This window comes from Bos indicus x Bos taurus, chromosome 8 (genome assembly GCF_003369695.1).
Source record: "Bos indicus x Bos taurus breed Angus x Brahman F1 hybrid chromosome 8, Bos_hybrid_MaternalHap_v2.0, whole genome shotgun sequence".
NCBI classification, from domain to species: Eukaryota; Metazoa; Chordata; class Mammalia; order Artiodactyla; family Bovidae; genus Bos; species Bos indicus x Bos taurus.
The window spans coordinates 108834556-108858003 of record NC_040083.1 but is presented as its reverse complement, the minus strand read 5'-3'; the positions used below and the strand labels follow the sequence as shown (position 1 = coordinate 108858003).

Sequence of the window (23448 nt, the reverse complement as noted above, 5' to 3'; positions counted from 1 at the left end):
TGTTTCAGGAACCATGGCCCAGGATCTGAACCTGAGCCAAAAGCTGAGGGAAGAAGAGAATTGTCCAAGCAAAAATGGGAGAAGTTTCTACCAGGCAGAACCAGAAAATCCCTCCCCTGGTCAGTGGCTGGAGAGCTGTCCGTGGTGCTGACTGCCCGTCCTTTGGAGCAGAGAGGAGAAGGAAGGAGGAACTTTGAACTGGCTACTGGTCACTCTATCTCCTCCTTCCCTCCTCAGTCCTGCACTTCTCAGACACAGGCTCACTCTCTTTTCATCTCTTTTCCCTTTCCACCTCGCCAATTAAATATTTTCTTCTCAAGTTTTCAATTCCTCACTCAAGAATGTCCTTTCCATTTTGTTTCAAGACTCCTCTTCCTCTAATTAATTCACTAGCCTCTAGATCTTTTAGGTCTAATCATCACATCTCTCTCTTATCACCCTTTGGATAATAATAAAATTAGTAACAATAGCAACTGTAGTTAAAGGTAGCATGCTTTGAGCACTCAGTATGTGCCAGGGAGTAGTCCAAATTTTCTTAGATATATTAACTCATTTAAGTATTACACCAACCATGTTAGTTGGTAGCTCTATTTTCCTATTATACAGATGAGGAATTAAGACTTAAGAGGTAAGTGATTTGGCCAAGATCACATAGCTGTAGGATTCTGACTTGTCTAGAGCCAGCGCTTTTGCTGAATCTGGTTTCCTTTAAATTTCTCATCAATTTTTCGTTATTGTTCCCTGCCCTTTCATCTGGTACCTTCATCGATGCCAACACTTGCCTCGGCTTCCAGGGACTTCAGGAGCCCTCACTGCTGATTTGGTTTAAATTTTTAAAAAAAGGAAGCAAAGTAAGCAAGCATACAGAATATGCATTGTGTGAGAATTCAGATTGTGTTCTGGCCTTCGTTTCTACTTTAGGAAGAGGCCCCGGTGTCAGCAGCCCCAGCCGGCATCTCAGACTAAATGGGGAGTCTTTGGTTCTGTGTATCAATGCCTTAGCCCCCGTATCCTCGCCCCTTTCCTCTCTCTGTGGTATGGAGAGAACTTTGCGTCTCCTCAGCGTCTCACTCCTACGTCCTGCCCACGTAGAGAAGCACTCGCTTAATTCTGGGAGGTTACACGGGCTCGTGCCTACACATACAGAAAAACAAACAGTCTTAAGTACTCATAGAGAGGCACTAGATACAAACGGACCCACACGGGCACCTCCCCAGACAAAACCACACTCGGATAGTTACGCACCGACACACAAGCACCCGCATACCCAGAAACACTCGGATACTCGCGACGCGCAGAGCTCCAGACACGCTGAAGAGCATCACGACGCGGGGGTCTGCGCATACACGCCACATACAGTCCCTCCGGGTGCACACACTCGGAGACGCGCCACCCTAGCCCCGGACCCACGGGACTCCCTGGGGGCTCTGGCTTCAGCCCACCCAGGCCGCCCCTCCCTCCGAGGAGGAGGCCTCCCTTCCTCCGTCCTCTCTCCGCTCCTCCTCCTCCGCCTAAAGATGCACAAAACACTCCTCGGAATAAACCCTGGCTCCTGGCTCCTCCCCGCCCGCCCCCCGGCAGCCGCTCCCCCATTCATTTTCGCCCGTCGCCGGTAAGTCCCTCCCCCCGCGTAGCCCGGCCTCCGCTGCTCCCCGCCCGGAGACCGCGGCGCACTTGGACTTCCCTCTCCATTCGCTAGCCGCCTCGCTCCCGGGCCCCACGGCTGCGAACTGATCTGGCGCGGGGAGGGAGGGAGGAGGCAAGCGCAGGCGAGCGAACGGGCGAGAGGGAGAGAGCGAGCGAGCCACCGCCGGGGAGCCGGGAGGCAGAGGCAGTAGTGACCGCCTTCCGGAGCCGGGATTCATGCCTGTCCTCGGGACCAGCGAAGGGGTCTTGACGGCTGAGTATGAGCCAGGCTGCTAGGAGCCAGGGACCCCCACGCCTGCAGTCCCCGCGCCGTTCCCGGTATGCGAGCTGGACGCAGGGCTCTCCCAAGTTCCCTCCGAGCCGAATAAAAAGCGTCCGCCCGCAGCTCTCCGCCAAAGACGGACATTGACTCCAGGTAAGGCAGCGCCGGGCGCCGCGCCGGCAGCCCCGCTGCCCTTGGAGACCGCCCGGGACCGCATGCGGGGCGCCCCCGCCCGCCCGGCCCCTCCCCCTCCCTGCACCCTCCCGCGCTGCCCTCGGCCGCCCCGCCGCCTGCGAGTCCTCGCAGGTCCCCAGGAGGGAGGGGTGTCTCCGTATTCTGGGGCGCAGAGGGTTAAATGCGGGTCTCAGTAAGTGGCGTGTGTGTTCCCAGCGCGCTCCCGACGTGTGTACCATGGTGAGAACTTGATATGGTGCTAGTGTGTGTTTGCGTGTGCGGCGTCGTTTGCGTTCGATGCGTGTGTTTGTGATGTGTGTTTGTGTGTGTGTGTGTGTGTGTGTGTGTGTGTAGGGGAGGGGTGAAGAGAGGTCCTATAACCTACTTAAGGCACGATGTGTGTGCATGTTTGTACGTGTGTGTTTGTATGTGCGCTCTTGTCTCTTTTTAATTAGGTCTCTCCGGCGCACAGGGAATCGGATCCTTGTTTTAGGATCACGTAGCCATCGGGAAACCCGCTGTGGACTCCCTCTGGGGCTCTGGGCTTGGGATTTGGCGAGGATTCTGGGAACCGGGATGGTACCTTATTCAGCCCAGTGTTGGTACCCTTGAAGGAAGATTTCTCCAAAGGATGGGGATCTGCTGCACTTGGACTCACCGTTTAATATGAAAGAGAAATGGCCAAACTGAGGCAATGAGACGCTGTCACTTTAAATCCCACACTGGGCAGATTCCAGGATTCTGGTGGGAATTTGGAGTCACTGGGTAGTGGGTGACGAAAGGAGAGAAGTCATCTGTGGACTCATCTGGGGCTTGGCAAGTCCGGGTAGAGTCTATCCTGCCTCTCTCTGTTTGTAATCATAACAGCATTACAACCCCTCCTGCTTTGGGTGCTCTGGGGAGGATCTGGGCAAGTTTGCATGGATGCCCCTCAAGGGAGAGGAGAAAGGGCCCTCAGGGACTTGCTCATCCATCATAGCTACAGAGAATCGCAGAAGAAATCTCATTTGGGGGCAGCTCTGGGAAACATGGTAGGAGATGAATGGGGCACTTTCCTAAGACAGGTCCGTCATTCCCTTCCTCATTCCAGGCTTGGGCAGTCCCAAGAGAATCTTTTCCTACATTGTGCCTCCTCATAGCTCCCCTGGGCTTAGGAGGGTACTGGGAGAAGGCAGAGAGGCAGTGTGTGTGTGTGTGTGTGTGTGTGCATGCGCGTGCGCGCATCTGTGTGTGTCTGTGTTTCAGTACTGAGGGAGACCTACAATTTGGGAACTGGTTGTGGGTGGGGAACTCATGGTGGAATGTGGCGGTAATTGACTTAAAACTGCTGCTGATGTGCACCTCGCAAACTGCCAAGGGCACACGGGTGGTGGGAAGAATCTCAGTAAGAAAGACAGTCCCTCTTTCCTCTTTCCTCTTTCCTCTGCCTCCTAGGAGGCGGCCCCGCTAAGTCCCTTGGCCTCCCTGGCCAGGTCCTGTTAGGCTTGGATTCCAGGGCCAGCCATTGATTTGATTCCCGGATGCCTCTTAAAGGCTTGCCCTACTCAGCAAAAAATGCTGAGTTTTACTGCTGTTAGCATGGCTTCCAGTCTCCGGCAGCTGTTACTTTCCCAAGGTAAGAGGCAGCCATTCAGCTCTTAGGCAGTGAGGCTCCAGAGGACAAGGGCTGAGGTGCTGGGCCACAGCCTCTTGTCTGCCTCAGCAGGAAGGGGCTCCTGAATAGGCCTTCTAGGGGGAAACATAAAAATATACTTGTCTTAAATACTTACATGTATTTATTTCTCTTCCGGGGAGAGATAAAAGCTAACGTGTTTGCAGGAACCTGCCCTGGCGGGTGGGGGGCGGTGCTACCTGCAGGCACGTGCAGACACCCTGCTCTCTGGTCAGAGGCTGATGTCTCAGGCGGAAGCCTTCACACGGCCACAAGGAATCTGCTTTGGGAAACTTGGGTCAGAGCAGAGGTCCCTGGTTCACTTTGCTTGGGGTGTGGGAAGGCAAAAGAGGAGACCCCATGTTAGGAATTGCTCTCATCTTATTTTTTTAAAATACGTAGACAGTCAAAGCTGGAAAGAATATTAAAGAGCAGACAGCAGGAGCCTGTAGCTAGAGAGGACGTGAGAACTCCCCAACCTTCTCCAATGAGTTGGTGGGATGGCCAGGTCTAAAACCTGTGGTGCCTGATACCCAGATCCATGTCCTTTCTTCTCATATCGCTCTCCACCCCGACCCTGCCACCACGCTCCCATCCAAGGTAATCACTTGTCTTCCCTCATCAAACTTCTCCTTTCAGAGATGCATTTCAGAGCTGCTCCATCTGGAAACATGACCTGGAGAGAAGAGGTCCAATGCTTTAATCACAGTCCCTATTAGACAGACAGAAACACACACACACACACATTCAGAAAACATACATTCTTTCTCCAGTGCCTTCAGAGAATTACGGACAGCCAGAGACCCATACTGACCATGCCTAGTAGACAGAAGCCAGCAGAGCATCTGGACTGTACCTGAGCTCTTTATTAAGAAATGCTTTGCTTTACAGAAAGCCAAGTGTCCACCCATCTAGTGATGCAAATACTTCAGGCAAATTCTTTTCTTTACATTAATGAGACTTACCACTATACAGTCATATGTATTGCCGTCATAGGAGCATACACAAGCACACACACATACATGCAGTCACCTGGACACGTGCAGATTCAGAAACCCTTTCTACTTGCTAAATTTCCCAGAACAGAATTGCAACCTCCACACCAAATTGCATTCCCTATGTGAAAGCATCACCCACACAAAGACTGGGACTTATAGTCCCAGGGAAGGGGAAGTGTAAAGTCCTATGAAAGATGTGCTCTTAAGAAGTCAGGATCAGGCCCAAGCAAAAGTGAGCTCCCGGACTTCTTGGTGCTTGGTTTCGGGGTGCAGGTGAGCATGGAGGGAGAAAACAGGAGTTTCAGGCCCATCTGCAGTAGAGCCTTTCCACACAGGCTTTTCTGGGGCTGGATGGCACTTTAGCTCCCAGAAGGGGGAGCTGTGACTCCATTTCAACCACGAAGAAACAGCTCAGAGATTCCAAATCAGCTGTTGGGCCCCTGTTGAGTTTAGACAGCCCAGCTCAGGCTGCAGCGAATATATTTGAAATTGTACAGGCAGGGACCCTAGAAACACTCTCCCCTGGCCACTCCAAATAAGACATCTCCTCTTAATGCTTACAAGAGTTTATGCTTTTTACTGGAAAGTCCTCTATTTCTCTGGAAAGATCTGTGCCCAAGGGGCCTTCGGTTGTGGGAAGAGGCAGTTTCCGATTTGCATCCTCTCGCTTATCCCCCTCCCAGTTCCCCGGATGAGATCACCAGTACCTATCGCCTGAACAGGCCCCCAGGGTTAGACACATCTGCTCTTCTTCCCTCTTCACCTCCCCCCTGCTATAATCTAAAGATGAACAAATTGTCCACTAAACTCCAGGTACTCATACTATAGACAAGATGGGAGTCATGTGAAGAGGACAGGTCTTCAAATGTCATTCTCCAAATAATTCCCCTCATTGTTCTCCATTCAAACCCCTTCTGCAAGGAATACCTCTGTCTTTCCTCCATCTCACAACGTCAGCCTCACGTTTTAAAAAATCCTACCTGTATTTCAACATGCAGCTCAAATGACTTTCCCAGGAAGTCTTCCCCACAGCTTATTTTGCAGTTAATCTCTTTCTACCCTGTCCTTGCATATAATTTTGTCTGACACTCTGTTTTAGCTTGCGTCTCTCCTCGCCCTGTCTCCTAGCTCTTTGGGCCTGCATCTTGCTTGCCCTCTTCAGTGTGGTCAAAGATCTCAGGAGCACCTTTTGTCCCCAGGAACTGACACAGGGAAGTTGTTCTAGAAACGTTTGCTGTTACATCTGAAGCCCAGACTCATCAGCAGCTGTACTTTCTCTCTCTCTTTCTCTTTCCGATCATTGTTTCATATTCACTCAAAGCAATGCAATGACGGCTTCAACACCACACCCCCTTTGCCAACGATGTCGGGACACCAGTAATGATACACAGGCCGGTGAACTTCTGTCCTTCTTAGAAATGAAAATCTCCCTGCTGTGTTCCAGGGTCTTTAGTTTTGTCCTTATTTAATCTTCCTTCTCACCCAATGAGACAGATACAGCCCCTTTTTTACAGAAGAGGGACGTGAAAGGATGGAGCGGGCCCTCCACGCATCCGACAGAACTAGACGTTGAGTCTAAGACCGCCTTGCTTCAGCATCTCGGCCTTTCCCAGTGTACCGCTGAGTTAATGGTGGCCGTCGTGGACAGCCAACAGGGTTGGGTTGTTCACTAGATGCCAGGAAGAGTTGGGGGGCATATCATTAACTCTTTGAAATTGATGTTTCATGATGTATTCATCAAGGAATCTCAGTGTTTTAAGATTTCACTGTAACCAAATCGTTCTCATCATTCAAGAATTAAGAATCCGTTTTGTAATAACCATAACACGTGGCCACTCAGCCTCATTTCTAGTACTTTTGGCAATAGTGACTTCTTTGTCACACCAACCAGCCTATGTTGTCCAGGGAGAGCTTTGTTGAATTGTTTCCTCACCTTGACACTAGATCTGTCTTCTGTTCACGGGTCTCTAAAACCGTGCAATACAAGTGTAATTCTCTTCCAGTCTTATAACTGCAAGTATTCCCTTTCAGACTGGATGGGCTTGTTTTCACAGTCCTGTCTCCTGTACTATCCATTTAGGCCTCTCACCAAGCTGGATGTTGTCCTAGGCATTGTCTAGTTTATCTTACTTACAGTGTAAGCCACAAAAAGGAGAGGGGAAATTGAGTGAGGATTAAAAGGAAGGTGCATTCACGTACTGATTTGGCTAGTATTTATCGGCTGCCTACTATCTTTCAAGACTTGCTGTAGACCCGTGCTGCCACAGAACTTTCTGTGATGCTGGATAGGCTTTCCACGCTGTCCAATATGGTGGCCCGTAACCACAAGGGACTGCTGAGCACTTGAAACATGGGTAGTGTAACTGATAAATGGGTTTTTAACCTTACTTGAGTTTTATTCGTTTTTAAAATCTGAACAGTTGTATGTGGATAGTGGCTACTGTATTGAATAGCGCAGATCTAGACATGAGAAATGTAGCATCAACATGGTCCTCTTCTCGTGGAGCTGATGATCTAGTGGGGAGAGATTGCTAACAGATGAGTAAATACATAGGCAAGCAGAATATAATTTCATATAATAGTAAATATCATGCAAGTAAAAACTGGGGCTAATAGGCTAGAAAGAAATGTAGGTCACAGAACTTTAGGGTCATCAGGAAAAGAACCTCCGGAGAGGGTGATATTAGAACTGAGATTTAAATGGAAAGGACCCACCCAAGCACGTGATTATGAGGGGAAATTCTATCGAAGGCAGAGAACAGTGATGGTGTCACTAGGCGGGGTCAGCCTCAGGAAATCTACGGGATGGTGGGACTGAAGCTTTTGCCTGAGAAAGAGAGCATCATAAGATGAGAATAAGGTAGGGAGAGGCCAGATCACAAAGGCCTCATACAGGGTGAGCGGCAAGAAATGTAGACATCTCCCCTTTGAAATCTCCCTGCCTAGGAAGTAAGTAGTCTGAGGACTGCGCTGAGGAGAGTTTGGAGATTGACAGAGCTCGTCGTTATGTATTCTCTCTGGGTTTCCATCGTGTCCATTTTTAATCAGTCATTTCAGTGAATGCTTCTAATCTTAATTCCTAGTCCTGCTCTGAGTGCTGTGAACTCTAGAAATTCCAAAATCTAAAGGGAGGAGGGGAGGACCTGAAGAGGGAAAAATGGCTAGAAAAGGAGGAGGGGGATGGATACCTGGGGAGAAGGTAATTGAAATGAAGTCTGATGAAAAAGGATGAAAGCTATAGTCAGTTAGGATCAGCAAATATTTATTGCATCTCTTGTCTGGGAAAGGCCTTGAACAAAATGGCTTAGGGGGTATGGTGATGAAATCTGCCAGGATTAGACAAGATCTGCAAATCCATAAGTGATTGTCTTTCATGGGGGACTGATTATTGTCATTTCAGAAGTTCTGGGAGACTTTGCAGAAAGGGAAGATTCAAGGAAGACACAGAGGTGGTGATGGTGGGAGGAAGGAGGCTGTGACTATAAGGTGTCAGAGATCAGAGACGATATCTTTTCGTTTTATGTCTTCATTAACTCCAAGTCTCATATACTAAGACCACAGGGACTCAGGGTACCTGATTCTAGTCCTAGCTCCTACCACCATGTATCTGGACTACCTTAAGAATGCATCTGCCCTTCTCTGACCTTGCCTTCTGCAAACTGAGAAGGACCATACAGTGGCCTGCTTTACAGAAGGGATTTGCTCAGCTTTATGGAAATGGTGCATGACGAAATTCTTGCAAAAGCAGAGAGAGAGACCCACACATGATAGTCACGCTTCATCATAAGGTACAGATGTCTTCTCAAAAGCAAATCAAAAAGAAGTCATGACTCAGGGCACAGATTGTGACTCAACATAAGGTTGCTGAGTGGGATAGCTCTGCCTTTCTTGTAACGCTTAATATCGGAGTGATTAAGTGGTAGCATGAAACCGGCTGTCCTCTTGGAACATGGTAGCCTAGAAAGGCCGCCTAGAAATCCATAGACAGTCCTTGCTACTGAGGGGGCAGAGAAGACAATTAAGAAGATAATGAGGCTGAGGGAAAAGTGAAATTAATTTCTTTTTGCATGTGAGGGTGAAGGGGATCTTTATTTCTCAAAGGAACTATATTTTGGAGATTGCAGGTGGCCTGAAGGAGAACACACTGGAAAAGACAGGCTGTGGGAAAGTCAAGGGTGGGAAACCGCCTGGCCTGTCTGCTGCCCATAGGCGGGCACCCGTAGGAAGGAAGGCCTGTGGCGGACATGGAAGGCATCGTTCTGAACAAATCTTGTTCTCAGTTTGTGGAGATTTTCTCACGGGGTGCAGACTATATACAACAATGTCAGGCCATCTTGGGAACAGCAAAGAGACTGTATGCCCCCCAAGGGTGAGGAGGTAGATGCATAAGGCAATTAACAAAAGCAAGATGCAGTCGTTTTTGTGCAAACTGCAAAGGTCGGAGCAGCGGGGCTCCCAGTAAATGGCCCATCTGAACAGCTAGAACCGTTTGTAAGGGTTAACCCAATACTGGCCCGCAGGGGTTTCTGAGATATAATTTATCTAGCCTTTCAGAGGTCCTGCGAATGAGCCAGTGGGAACCTCTCTGAGAAATAATGGATCCAGGGGGTATTGTGGAGCCGCCGAGTTACAGACTACAAGCTGATTCAGATGGAGGGAGGGCAGACATTTAGGATACAATTGCTCTTTAGAGAGCTCCCGCTTCTGAGTGGTCAGTTCTTACACATGTGAATTTCTCGTGGGCCATGGGATCCCTAGAGATTCCGGAAACCTCAAGATCAGTCTGGAAGAGCGTCTGAGCACTGTGACAGAGACTCTACCTTAAGTGTGTTGGGTTACACAGTGGTTGATAAGCTGAACTTCTCACAGAATTTCATGGGTTCTGAATTTACAGGCGCATGGTAGGGGAAGGACCCACACAAGGCCTTAGCTGACAATATAAAAACATCTACACAAAACAGAGGAATCATTAAAAAAAAAAAAGAAAATCAGCACTTCGGTGTATTGGGAATTCAGAGAAAGATGGAAATGTATGTTACCCAGCAGGGGCTGGTAATATGGTTTTTCTGTTGGGACAAATTTTGGAAGCATGACTCTTTGAGATGGCAGTGGGCCTCATCATATGCCATTGCCAGGGCTAGATGAGGCTAGGTGGGGAGGGTGGTGTGGCTGAGAGGGGTCATCAGGAATTTTATTCTGAATGCATATCAGCAGGACAGCATCATTCAGAGTCCAGTGAAGCCTTACAAATGATCCCCGAAAATATTTCTAGATCAGCCGGAATTTTACCTGCCCTCTCCTCTCATTTCTAACGGTGGGAATTATGCATTTAGGCAGAGCCTAGGATGGAACTGGAGGAGATCTGGAAGGGTCTTCACCCACAGTGTTCAGAGATGGCTGAAATGTCACAGTGAGAAAGCCAGTGTTGAAGTGGAAGAGTGTGTGTGCCACGCACGTCACCAGTTCCTTGTGCGGGGACGGGCGCTCGATGTAGACGTCCTGCCGCATGTTCTCAGCAAGCTCCTGCATGAGCGGTATCACCGCCCATTCGGCGCTCGGTGCAGCGATGCCGCTCAGTCGAGGCCGCGCACAGAGCCAGTCGCGTCGAGGATTTGTACTATTTCTGTCCTGCTGGAAAGTGCAGTGGCTGGAAGCTTGGTCGCCGGATTTTGTGCCACCTCTGCCACTGGCTATCCCTGTGACCCCAGATTACCTGATTTTCTATGCCAGTCTCCTCATCTGTAAAATGTGGGTAGCAGTAGTCACTCTTCATAGAGACATTGCGGGGTTTTCATGAGTACAATGCCTGACAGACTATCACCATTATATAAACGTTAACTATTATGACTGTTTTTTTTTTTATTATTACTATACCCTGTTGCACTAGATGAGGTATTGCCCATGCCTCAGGTTTGTTCCCCAACTGGAAATGTTCTGTAGGAAAGAGATTATCCCTAGCTTCGAGGCACGACCTTGCAAACGAGCTTTCTCAATCGTCTTTGCCAATCCTGTCCCCTAATGTGGCAATGTGATACCAGCAGGTAGGGGAGAGATGAAGAGAGTGGGAAAAGGCCAAAGATTCAAAGTGACTGAGGCAGATTTTTAAATTCTTTCTGTCATCGTGTGTCCGAAACCAGATATGTTAATAGCTGTACAATCATCAAAAAGTCATCAGGGCTTTTCGGCCTTAGGGCTGAAAAGTCATCTTCAATATGGTCTGGGTCAACTTTCTCATTTTTTTACATATACATTTTTTCCTCTTCAGGATCAAACTGAATCTGAGTTGGTTGTGGTACCTCGTCCCCTGCGGCCTGGGTCACTGTAACTTGGTTTGATGCTCTCATCTTTCACTTTTGGTAAGGTCTGCGTATTCAGCAGATGTCTATGGGCAGGCAGCTGATTGACAGCAGGCTGCATGTGCTCCCGTGAACCTTGTTTATCCTTCTCCTCCTCACAACGACTCTCCACTGTCTTGTCTTTATCATGTATCTTACCAACTGCTTGCGTAGCTTACCATGTTTCATCTTATTCAGGCTTCACAGTCACTTTCTGAAGTTGGAATTATTCTCCCCATTTTCCAGATGAGGACCTCATGGCTCAGAGGTGAAAAGATTTGCCCCAAGATATGCAGTTAGTAATAGCATGACATCTCAGACCCGTATCAGGCACCAAACATAACATCCTTCCACTGAACTGCCCTCCCTCCGCACACCCCCTAAGGCATGGTCCAGTCCTTAGCAGCTTGATGGCTTCCCCAAATCAAGGTGGATTCTTACTGTTTGCTCTCTACTGTTTTAGTCCAGGTACATTGTTTCAAATGTTTAAGCCTTCCCTCACATCAGCTCTGCCCTTAATCCCAGTCTTGTATGTGCCTAAATGAGAACGGCATCTACCTTACATGTTCCAGGAGATGTTATAAATGGTGCCACTGGAAGGACACTTCTTAAATCTCCTTAATAACCTGCATTTTGCTTTCTCTCTGTCTTTATCTGTCGGCATCATGAGTATCTTCCACTCTTCCAGTGCTTTCTGGCTGCCAACTCCATAGCTGCTTGAAATAGAAATTTAACTTCACAGTGCCTCAGCAGGAAACCTCAGCTCACCACGTTTATTTGGACCCTCAGTTGCTGAAGTTCCTGTGTTGTTGAGACTAGGACCAGTGGTCATAGAATAAGCTCCTTTTTCACTCTGAACTCCAGCCAAGAACCACAGTCTTACTTTTCTTGAGAACAGAATTGCCAAAGCCACTTCCGGTAACAGTAGCAGGTTTAAAAGTAGCTCAGGAAATAGACGGGTGGAGGTGGCATGAATTGTGATAGGCAGATGTTGCAAGACAAAAGCAATAGTTAAATAGAATATATATTATGTTTTATATATATATGTATATATATATATATATATATAGAGAGAGAGAGAGAATATGTATATGTGTGTATTCTCTCTGTATATACAGATAGATATCTAAATATAATCTCTCTTTTCACACACACACACGCATACACATGAGTGTATAAAGGAGTATTGAATGTAGTTGAGAACAGGTAGAAAGGAGAAAGGCAATAAATATAGAGGGAAATTTCCAAGGCAGAGTTCTCTCTATTAATGAAACATGAGCCCAGATACGGTCATAAGATCATCTGTTGTCAGAATGTGATCGGGGAAAGGGTCTTCCAGCTGAAAATGGGATGGGGAGATTGGGCTGGGGAGAAAGAGGGGGTGGAACAAATCGGGAGATTGGGATTGATGTATACACACTATTGACACTGCGTATACAATAGATGACTGATGAGGACCTGCTGTGTGGCTCAGGGGGCCCTCCTCAGCGCCCTGTGGCAACCAAAACTGGAAGGGAATCCAGAAAGGAGGGGACCTGTGTACACAGAGAGCTGATTCATTTTGCTGTACAGTACAAACTAGTACAGCACTGCAAAGCAGCTATACTCCAATAAAAGTTAATTAAAAAGAGGGGAAAAAAAAGCAGTGATACAAATGAGATGAAGCTGGTCAATAAACTTACACACAAAAAATATTCAGGTTCCCTAGTAATCGAATAAATGAACATAGCAATGTGATGCCACACAACATCCTCAAAATGTGTTTTTTTTTAATGCCAGCATCCAGTCTTGGCAAGAACGAAGGGAAAAAGACACTCTCCTGGGGCATTGGCAGAAATCTTTATTGAATACAACCTTTTATGAAATGCGACTTTCATTCTTTCATTTAAGAAACAAACAGGCATTGTTTATCGAGCACTTGTTCTGTGTAAGACATTGTTCTAGGAGCTGTAAATGCAGCAGTGAGCAAAATCGACTCAGCCCTACCTGCTTGGAGCTGACATTCTCGTGCGGGAAAAGAGAAATAAATAAACAAGCAAACTTACAGTGCGTCAGGTGGAGGCAGAGCGTAGTGTGATGGGAGAGGGCGGGCTGATTTGGCAGATGGGCAGTGGCGGTTCCCAGTGAGATGTTGGGATCCGGCAGAGGTCTGTAGAAAGTCAGGGGAGAGCCCTGCAGACATCTGGGGAGAGCATTCCAGCTAGAATCAAGTCCCTGAGGTCAGCCTGTGTTCCAGGAACAGTGAGGAGACCAGCTGGGGCTGTGGTGAGGTGACCAGGAGGAGGGAGGGAAGAAGAGGGGGTGCCTTGGGGCAGGGGCAGATCCCTCTTCCCATCTCTACCACCATCACTGTCTCTGTCCCTTTTTTTAAAATAAGATGCAAATCCTTCCATTTTAAGAAATTTCCCATTCTAAGAAGTAATTAATTATTTGTGTGAAAAATAGGAACTCTATTAGAGTGTTCGGGGAAAAAAAAAAAGAAATAGCAAAACAAAGCATATCGTGGAACATCTAGAGTCATTCAGAATGCTAGCAGGGAAGCACACTGATACATTAGGAGGTGGGGTGAAAAGAGGGAACTTGTGAAACGTGGCCAGCAGTGGTAGCTCCCTGATGTTCGGCTATGAGAATGAACGTCACGTGCATAAAGCACTTAGCAGCATGCTTGGCATACCGTACGTGCTGGATCAATGGCACTCATGATGACTTTTATTGATATGGATAAATTTTTTGGTATCCTAAATTAAAAAAAAAGCATAAGGTACAGAATATTGTGTATAGCATGCTATTTTTAAAAAGATCCCTAATATTTGAGTGATTATCTCGGGTGATAGGCTATGAGTGAATTTCAGTCTCTCCTTTATACGTACCTGTAGCGCCTAATATTTCTTTAATGAATGTGTGTTACTTGGGTAATGAGTGTTTTAATAGTAGGATGTGGTGGACCAGTGAACAGTTCTTGCTAGAAAAAAAGACCCAAGGTAGAGACCTGTGCTTTAATGCAGAGTTTGCTAAATTTCTAAGTCATTTGTCCTAAACCAAATTTAAATGGACTCAGTCTTTTTTTATTCCTTGATCTTGGCCTGAGCAATTGTAGTTATAAAAACCAGGTATTTGGTAAGTAACTTATGCAGTGCAGTAGACACTAACGTAGCTATCGTGCCTTGGAAACAGACTGAGTCCATCGTCACCTTGCCGTCCACCTAGAGAGATCTACTGTATCTGCTTGGCTCTGTTACTCTTGTTTAAGAGTTGAGTAAAGGGTTCCAAGGCTTTAAAAGAATGACTTGAAATCATTGGTTTAAACATTAAACAGTCTCTAAAGGGGATTTAAAAATGATAGATTTGGTCCTCAATTAAGTCATTGTCTTGAGCTCTTTTGGAGGATATGTATGGCTCTGACATATCCCCAAAGGCTAAGTGGGAAGAGAAGGCATATAGAAGACTGTGTCTTCGCTACCTTTGTAACCCTGATATAATTGCCCTCAAAGATTGAATGAATTCACAAAGGTATACATGAGCTATATTCAAGGCAGCCTCTTCTGGCAATGAAATACTTCATAGAAAGCCTGAGGAGTGAAAGCGTGCCAGTCCAAGTAGCCCAGGAGAGGGTTTGTGGTGTTGTGGTTTAGTCACTTAGTCGTGTCCGACTTTTGTGACCCCATGAACTGCAGCATGCCAACCTTCCCTGTCCTTCACCAGCTCCTGGAGTTTGCTCAAACTCCTGTCCACTGAGTCAGTGAAGCCATCCAACCATCTCATCCTCCTGCCCTCAGGGTTGGGACAGGCAGTGGCATTGGAGGGAAGGATCAGACTTCATGGAAATGGAAAGGGGACATTCCACATAGAGGAAGTGGTTGGCACAAAACCATGCCCGCAAGCCTGTGTCTGTTTTCATCACAGAACCATAGAATGTTAGAACTGAGCTAGAAGGGACCTTAGGCTCCACCACACCTGACCCTCCTCATTTCTTTGAGATAAAACAGTGACGGCTCTGACGGGGGAATGTCATGGCAAAGGCCTCGATCTTTTAATAAAGAGGTAAGGGTGTTAAACCTAAAACCCCCAACTCTGGACTCCCAGAGTATTGACTCCACAATTATTGACTCTTGGCTCCACAATTACTGACTCTTGACTCCACAATTATTGACTCTTGACTCCACAATTATTGCACCAACAGAACATTTTCATTTTCCATGGTGCACATGCTATTCTGTAACTCTGAGAAAATGTCTTTGTGTGGTCAAGGAAATTTGGAAATTGCTTCAATGATTTACCCTCTTCTTGGTATGTATAAGCACATTCAAGGCTCTGACAAAGTCCTGTCATAGAGATTTTTACTTATTTTTATTTAGTTCTTAGTGTTTTATATGGGGCTTCCCTGGTATAACAAATGGTAAAGAACCTGCCTGAAAGGCAGGAGATCCAAGTTCCATCCCTGGGTCAAAAAGTTCCCCTGGGGAAGGCAATGGCACCTCACTCCCAGTATTCTTGTCTGGAGAATCCCATGGACAGAGAAGCCTGGCAGGCTATAGTCCATGGGATTGCAAAGAGTTGGACATGACTGAACGACTAGCACTTAATTTTCTACGTAGCTTACTTTGGGAAACTTTACAGTAGGCAAGTCTGTCTCCCATAAAAAATAAGAATATAGTGAGTATGGAAAATGTTTATATAAGCAATTCTGATTGTATTATTTCAGACATGATTATCGTATTAAGAAAATAATCAAAGGTGAGTAAAAAGGGAAGTTTCCCAGATTTGACATAAATTTCACCTTCGTTCCCCTCTCCTCCTTCCTTCTGCTTTGCCACTGTTTGTCTTTGCCTCCCCATTCCCCTCATCTATCCCTCTTTCAGTTTATTCTGGCTTACCCCTTACTTTTCTTTGTGGAATTACCGTGTTCCACCATCTGGACAGTCTCCAGTGGATAGGACGTCTTTCTGATCTGAAGCTCTGCTGGTCTGATAATGAGACAGATGTGCATCATGAGGTCATACAGAGAAGCTGGTACTGAAATTGGAGCATCACAGCATGTTAGGGAGAAGAGAGGAGATCTGTCTGGGTGAGCCATGAGGGGTGGCTGGATGGAGGAAGGGCCTTCCAAGTGGAGAGTGGGAGATGGAATGGGCTTGATCAGATCTGCGGTTGAGAAAGGCAGAGAGGGGAGTGGGGGAAGGGGAGAGGGGAGTCTAGAGGTCGGGTAGTAGGTTATCAAAGTTGTTTAAATGACCAATAGAAATCTCCTTCTAGGCTTCAGTCCAGTTCAGTTCAGTTGCTCACTCGTGTCCGACTCTTTGCGACCCCATGAATCGCAGCACACCAGGCCTCCCTGTCCATCACCAACTCCCAGAGTTCACTCAGACTCACGTCCATCGAGTCCATGATGCCATCCAGCCATCTCATCCTCTGTCGTCCCCTTCTCCTCCTGCCCCCAATCCCTCCCAGCCTCAGAGTCTTTTCCAATGAGTCAACTCTTCGCATGAGGTGGCCAAAGTACTGGAGTTTCAGCTTTAGCATCATTCCTTCCAAAGAAATCCAAGGGCTGATCTTCTTCAGAATGGACTGGTTGGATCTCCTTGCAGTCCAAGTGACTCTCAAGAGTCTTCTCCAACACCACAGTTCAAAAGCATCAATTCTTCAGTGCTCAGCCTTCTTCACAGTCCAACTCTCACATCCATACATGATGACTAGAAAAACCATAGCCTTGACTAGAGGGACCTTTGTTGGCAAAGTAATGTCTCTACTTTTCAATATGCTATCTAGGTTGGTCATAACTTTCCTTCCAAGGAGTAAGCATCTTTTACTTTCATGGCTGCAGTCACCATCTGCAGTGATTTTGGAGCCTTCCAGGCTCAGGGAAGTGGCAAGGGAGCGGATGGATTGGAGAAACAGTGAGGTGGGACGTGCGAAAGGGAGGGGTTAAGGATGACTTCCTCCAAGGTTCTGCCAGACCTAGGCCTGCTCTCTCTAAATAGTGCTTCCAGAAACAGCAGGGTCTCAATTATCTCACCGTGGGCTGTGAAATTCTAAAAAAAATAGTTCTCAAAACAAAATTAAGTTTAATTTGCTCTAATTGAAAAATAAACACATGCCATGTACAGCACTCTTTGGAGGAAGAGGAAAAGCTAGAAAATGAAATGATCAGTTGGTTGTGGTAGACCCTTAATTATTAGAAATTCTGAATGAGAATTGGTATTGGTTGAGGACATTAATTGGAGTTAAATTCAGGAATGGGACCTGTAGGCCTTCTCTGTAGGCACTGGTTTTCTTAAATCTCTCAAGAGGTTGTTTTTATTATTATGAAGAACATTAGAATGGAGTAGAGTCTGTAAAAATACTGAATCACTATGCCATATACCTAAAATTAACACAATATTGTAAATCAATTATACATCAATTTTTAAAAAAATGAACATTATAAGGCAGTTGTGGAATAAAGGAGTACAAAATAGGGAAATTGGGGTTTCCTTGGTGACTCAGCAGTAAAGAATCTGCCTGCAAGGCGAGAGGCACAGGTTTGATCTCTGGATCAGGAAAATCCCCTGGGGAAGGAATGGGCAACCCACTTCTGTACTGTTGCATGGGAAATCCCATGGACAGAGGAACCTGGTGGGCTGCAGTCCATGGGATCACGGAAGAGTCGGACACAACTCGGTGACTGAACAACAGCAAAACAAAACATGGAGTCAGACAATTAGGGTTTGGTCTTTCTCTGCCACGTCAGCTGTGTGAGCTTTGGTGAGTCCTTTCATTTCTTAGCCTCAGGCTCCTCATCAGTGAAGTGAGCATACTAATCCCTACGTTATTGGATTCCTCTGAGGATTATATGACTAATATGCTTGAACGTTCTAACATACTGCTAAGAAATGATGGAGAAGGAGGGGGAAGATGAAAGAGGAATAGGAAGAAAAGGTAAAGGAAGGTTAAAAGAAGGCGGAGGAAGAATCCTGCAGAGAGTCCAGTGGAGTCACTCAGTCACGCAGGATTTATCGAGAGCCCACCCTGTTCCAGTGCGGGGGGCTGAGCCTTGCCTCTATGGCACCTCTGACAATCAGTATTCTCAACCACTAGGCCATAGCATGGAGTCAGAGAGGCAGGCTGGGTGGAGGGAGGTGTTTGGAAAGCCTCGAGTTGTGTTTTGGGAGCCTGTATCTCAGGTGGCCCGCCCTCTTTCTCTTCGCCGCTCTGCCTTCCCCGAGCAAGTTCAGATGCGGTGGCTCTGACGCAGGTTCTGCGTATCACATGGGGACACAGTCTGACAGTCACTCTCATGTCAAGGTGGTGGCGGCTTGGAATTTTTAAGGCTTAAGTGTCTCATTCTAATGATACCAGCATGTTAGAATCATAGTTGTAGAATCTTAGGGTAATAAAAACTGAGAGTCAGAATCTCATGGACTCATCAGATCAGATCAGATCAGTCGCTCAATTGTGTTCGACTCTTTGTAACCCCATGAATCGCAGCACGCCAGGCCTCCCTGTCCATCACCAACTCCCGGAGTTCACTCAGACTCACGTCCATCGAGTCAGTGATACCATCCAGCCATCTCATCCTCTGTCGTCCCCTTCTCCTCTTGCCCCCAATTCCTCCCAGCATCAGAGTCTTTTCCAATGAGTCAACTCTTCGCATGAGGTGGCCAAAGTACTGGAGTTTCAGCTTTAGCATCATTCCTTCCAAAGAAATCCCAGGGTTGATCTCCTCTAGAATGGACTGGTTGGATCTCCTTGCAGTCCAAGGGACTCTCAAGAGTCTTCTCCAACACCACAGTTCAAAAGTATCGATTCTTCGGCACTCAGCCTTCTTCACAGTCCAACTCTCACATCCAAAATGACCACAGGAAAAACCATAGCCTTGACTAGACGAACCTTTGTTGGCAAAGTAATGTCTCTGGTTTTGAATATGCTATCTAGGTCTGGACTCATAGAAAATAATATTAATGGAATATAAAAATCAAGCCTTAATATCACCAAATCTTAAAAATCATAGACTCAAGAAATTAGAGTCTCATGGAAAAGAATGGCATTTTGTGGTTATCTGGTCCACCCTCCTTCCTAGTTCCTAGAAAATACTAACATAGCATTAAAATTACCTTCTTGAGAATCTTTGTACAGGTTAAAGGTATCCATGCAAGAAATACAGTGCTTAATGTCACTGATGGTGATACACTGGCCAAGGGCCACTGCTGGTGGAGACAAGTGGAATTTCTGAACATCATGAATGTCCTCGATGGGGGAGTAGGGAGGGCCATCGTTGACTTTACTCTACCCGAGACAAACACTTAAGTAATAGAAAGCTTGAAGCAAAATAGAAGTCAGGGACTTTGCTCACTGACCATCCCTGCTGTGATTATTCATGTTGTCATTTTAGAAAATAGTCCCCTGAGCATCAGTCTTCTTTCTTAGGACCGTGAGCTCTGGGAGTGTGGGAGTGATACGTGGCTCTACGTGACTTCTACAAGGCTTCTAGAAAAGTGCTCTGCGTAGAGGACCTTGAGGCCTCCAGCCTTATTATCTTTTCTCTCCAAAGTTTCTTCCTGTTTACCAAAGGTCAACTAGTGTTGATCCCTGTCTTTGCTTGTGTTTCCTCTGAAGTGCTGGCTTGTACGGCCAAGACTTTTCTCTAAAAAAAACAAAAAACCTGGCGTCCATTTTGTGTGGGGTCATTGTTTCCTCCACATCCTCTCACAGGTACAGAAGGAACCAAGACTGAGTGTGTAAGCGCTTTGCTTTACACAGTGGAAGCTCTGTGTGTGTGTGTGTGTGTGTGTGTGTGTGCACCATATGTGGACACGCGCTGCCACATAAAATGTGAGCTCGATTGCTTGCACGAGCATATACAGTTGTATCTAAATGTGCTCCTGGATTCCTGTGTGCATTCCTACGTGGATAAACTTGTGCGACATGATGTGCTTCTGAGTAGGTGAGATGTGTAAATGATTCTGTGGCTCTTGACATCTATTTGGTGAGCATCTACTCTATATCTGATATTGAAGACAGTGCCTCCATAGATGCAAATCTATTGCATTTACAGCTATGAAATAAGCATTAGAGTTTCTATTTTGAAGATACGCCAACTAAGGGTCTTAGGATTGAAGTGATCAGGGCTGGCATTTGGAATGGAGTCTCTATATGAAAGACGTGTTTGTATGTTTTTGTGTTTGAGTGTGTTGATATGTGAGTAGGGGAGTGTGTGTGTGTGGACTTGCAAGTTTGTTCATGGGTATATAGGTACATTTATATTTCTCTTCTTAACGTGCATTTCTTAATACCTGTGGACGCCTCTCTCTATATTTATATATGTGTGTGTATGTATATGAATATGTATGTAGTAAATATATATACACTGGCTGGAACAGTAGTCATCCAACAGAGAAAATCTGTGTCTTTGGATGTGGGGGCCAAGAGACTGTGGAGAAGCACGTCCGTGAGGCAGAGGGTGGAAGCTTGGTACAGTCCTTCCACGGTGCTGACATGACCATGTGCTTTGCAAGGATTCTTCACTACAAGTTCTTAACCCCAGAGATTTTTTGTTTTCAAAATAAGTATATTCAGGACCGATCCAGACCCACACCCGATCTTCCTTGGTAGTGCTCTGATTTGAATGTACTATAAAGTCCCCTCAGCAGTTCTGAAGAGCATCCTTAACTAACAACTTCTGCTCTCTGGCAGCCTTGCTTCAACAGAGGTTCCCAAAGACTGGTGTGTCTGCATCTTTGCAGATATTGATTGACAGGCAGGATCCCAGTCTCCACAGTCCTGGAGCCTCCCTCAGAAGTTCATGGTCTGGACCCAAGATGCTTTTGAAAAGCATCAGACATGTCCATTTCAGGCAACCCCAAGACCACAGTGAGTGAAATATTAAGGGAGGCTTTAAAGACAGAAGAAGAGGGAAGCAAATAAAGCAGATATCCGAGGGCATCCATGATATGGATGCTGAAGGAGGGGAAAGAGATAAAGAATCGGGAGAAAGGATGCAGAAAGGTATCAGAATGTTCTGTGTGGTCCCTCTGGAAGGTACAGGAGTAAAAACCCACAGGGATTATTTTCTCTGTGTTCCACTGATGTTATTTCAGCAGGAACTCTCTGAGGCAGGCCCTGTTTCTCTGTTTTACAGATGATGTGGCTGAGGTTCAGATTTAAGTGATTTTTTTGAATTTGCACAAGAACAGAGCTGGGATTCAAACCTAGGTTTTCCTGCCATATGCTGTCTCCACCCTCCCCCAAACGTCCCTTCCCTATTTCCTACGCTGAGGTTTTCCTTAGACCCTGACCTGAACCCACATAAATCTCAAGCAGTCTGACACCAAGCCAAGCCACATAAACATCCCACATTCATTGTTCTGATGCTCTGAGGGGCTGAAATAGAACTTTGAAATTCTTTTTCACTTTTAATTAAAAAAAGATTTAGGCCAACCCTGGGTTCCCAGTTCTATTTAACTGCGACTGCTTTTAACCGTTGCTGTATTTTTATTGTTGCAAATGTGACGCACCGATCCATCTTCCCTGTAATGCTCCTCGGTTTCTGCTCCATCTGTTGGAGAGAAAACATTTGCAGAAATCTCTCGGCTTCTCTCCAAGGGCTGAAACTTCAGTTGTAGCAAGGATTACGGTGCCGGAAATGGGCTTGGCCATCGCTGGAATCAGGAAATTGGCAACATCTATTTCCAGTATCTTTTGGACAACCATTTCCCCAAACTCAGTGTTCTCCTACATGCGTGGCCAGTGCCATCACAGTTCCCAGGGTGCGTCTAGGGGTGACCGGGCACCTCCCCGTTAGGTCTGTGCACTCGCGTTTACAGTGGAACCATCCATTCTGTTCTCATTTTTGTCTGTCCCATATTTCAAGCTAGATCTTAAAAACTGGGGCTTTTCTAATAAACTATCATTCACTCTTAATAATAAGGACTATGCTTGGTGTAGAAGGGGTTTAAGACTCACATGTTGGTAGACTGGGTTCAAGTCCTTTTTTTGCCATGTTTGAACCCAGCAAAGCACTCAAACTCTCTGAGCCTGGATTTCCTGGGAAAGCCCTGGGATGGCCTAAGGATCAAATGGTTTAATTAAAGCCCAGATGTTCTGCAGATTGTGAGATGCTGCACTCATGCTGTACATACCCAGTACGCCGTGTCAGCTCAGTTTGGTGGTTCACTCTTTCATTTGTTTATTTATTTATGAGACATTTGATGAATGGATGCTGTGCTTTGGTGTGGGGGACACTGACGTGAACAGGACAAAAGCTACATGCTGCAAAGCTCACATGTATGGCAACGGAAGTGTTAGCACATTTGCGACCTCTTTTCCTGGGGAGTCGGGATTCTTCAAAGAGGGGATGACCTTGAACTGAACATTAAAGAATAAGGGGTTTGTTAGGTTCAAGTTGGGGATAGGGTGAAGAGAGAATTCTTGGCAGAGGGATTGGTTTCAGAAAAAGGAACAGAGGGGCAAAACAGATCGGGACATGCTGAAATTATGTGCAGAGAACCTGGAAAGTAAAGGCAGAGATTCTGGGCAGAGGTACGGAGAGTAAGGCACGGGGAACGATGAGGCACAGTGCCAGTAGCTGATAGTTGACATCCAGAGGTGGAAGGGAGCCACTGACAGGAGTAACTGAGGAAGTAACCCAGTGTGATACTGTGATTTGTAATAAGATATAAATGAGGTCTTCATCCCCCTTTCTGGCACAGACCTCTGAAAACTCTTGGAATTTCCTTAGTGATGAGCGCTATAAACCTGTCTTTTTTATGTTAACGAGACCCCTTTTGCAAAGCACCTAAGAATGGGGGCTGGATGCCAGTGGACCTCAGCAGGTGATTAGAGGGCTGGGCCTTTCCGTCTTATCCCCCAACCTCTGGGGAAGGGAGAGGGGAATAGAGGTTGCATCAGTCAGCAATGGCCAGTGATTTTGTCAAGAAGGCTCATGTGATGAAACTCCTATAAAATCCCCCAAAAAGAGGGTTTGGCGAGCCTTAGGGTGGTGAAGACGTAGAGATATGGAGAAAGTGATGCCCGTCCTTGCCTTTGCATCTCTTCCATCTGGCTGTTCCTGTAGTTACAGCTGTATTTTCTTAAAATAAATTGACAATCTAGTGAGTAAATGGGTTGCCTGAGTTCTCTGAGTCGCTTTGGCAAACTAAACCCCTGGTGGGAGTTGTGGGGACCTCTGCTGTCTAGCCAATCGATCAGAAGTAGAGGTATTTATAACCTAGGCTTGTGACCGACACTCTTAGATAGGGGGTCGTTGGAACCTTCAGTCTGTAACCAGCTAGTTAGAAGCACAGATAACAACCTGGGTTTTTGAACAGCATCTTCAGTCCAAGGTGCACAGTCTCTGGGTAGATAGTGTCAAAACTGAGTTGAATCTGGGAACACCCAGCTGGTATC

At 46.5% G+C, this 23448-nt stretch overlaps 1 protein-coding gene across 1 annotated transcript in view; it reads left to right on the top strand.

Annotated features, from left to right (window-relative positions):
* Positions 1-1665: 1665 nt before the first annotated feature.
* BRINP1 (BMP/retinoic acid inducible neural specific 1) overlaps positions 1666-23448 on the top strand; it is a 198869-nt gene continuing 177086 nt past the window's right edge. The window contains exon 1 of the mRNA XM_027550652.1: positions 1666-2062. The gene's annotated coding sequence lies outside the window, so the exon portion shown is untranslated. The remainder of the gene's footprint in view (positions 2063-23448) is intronic.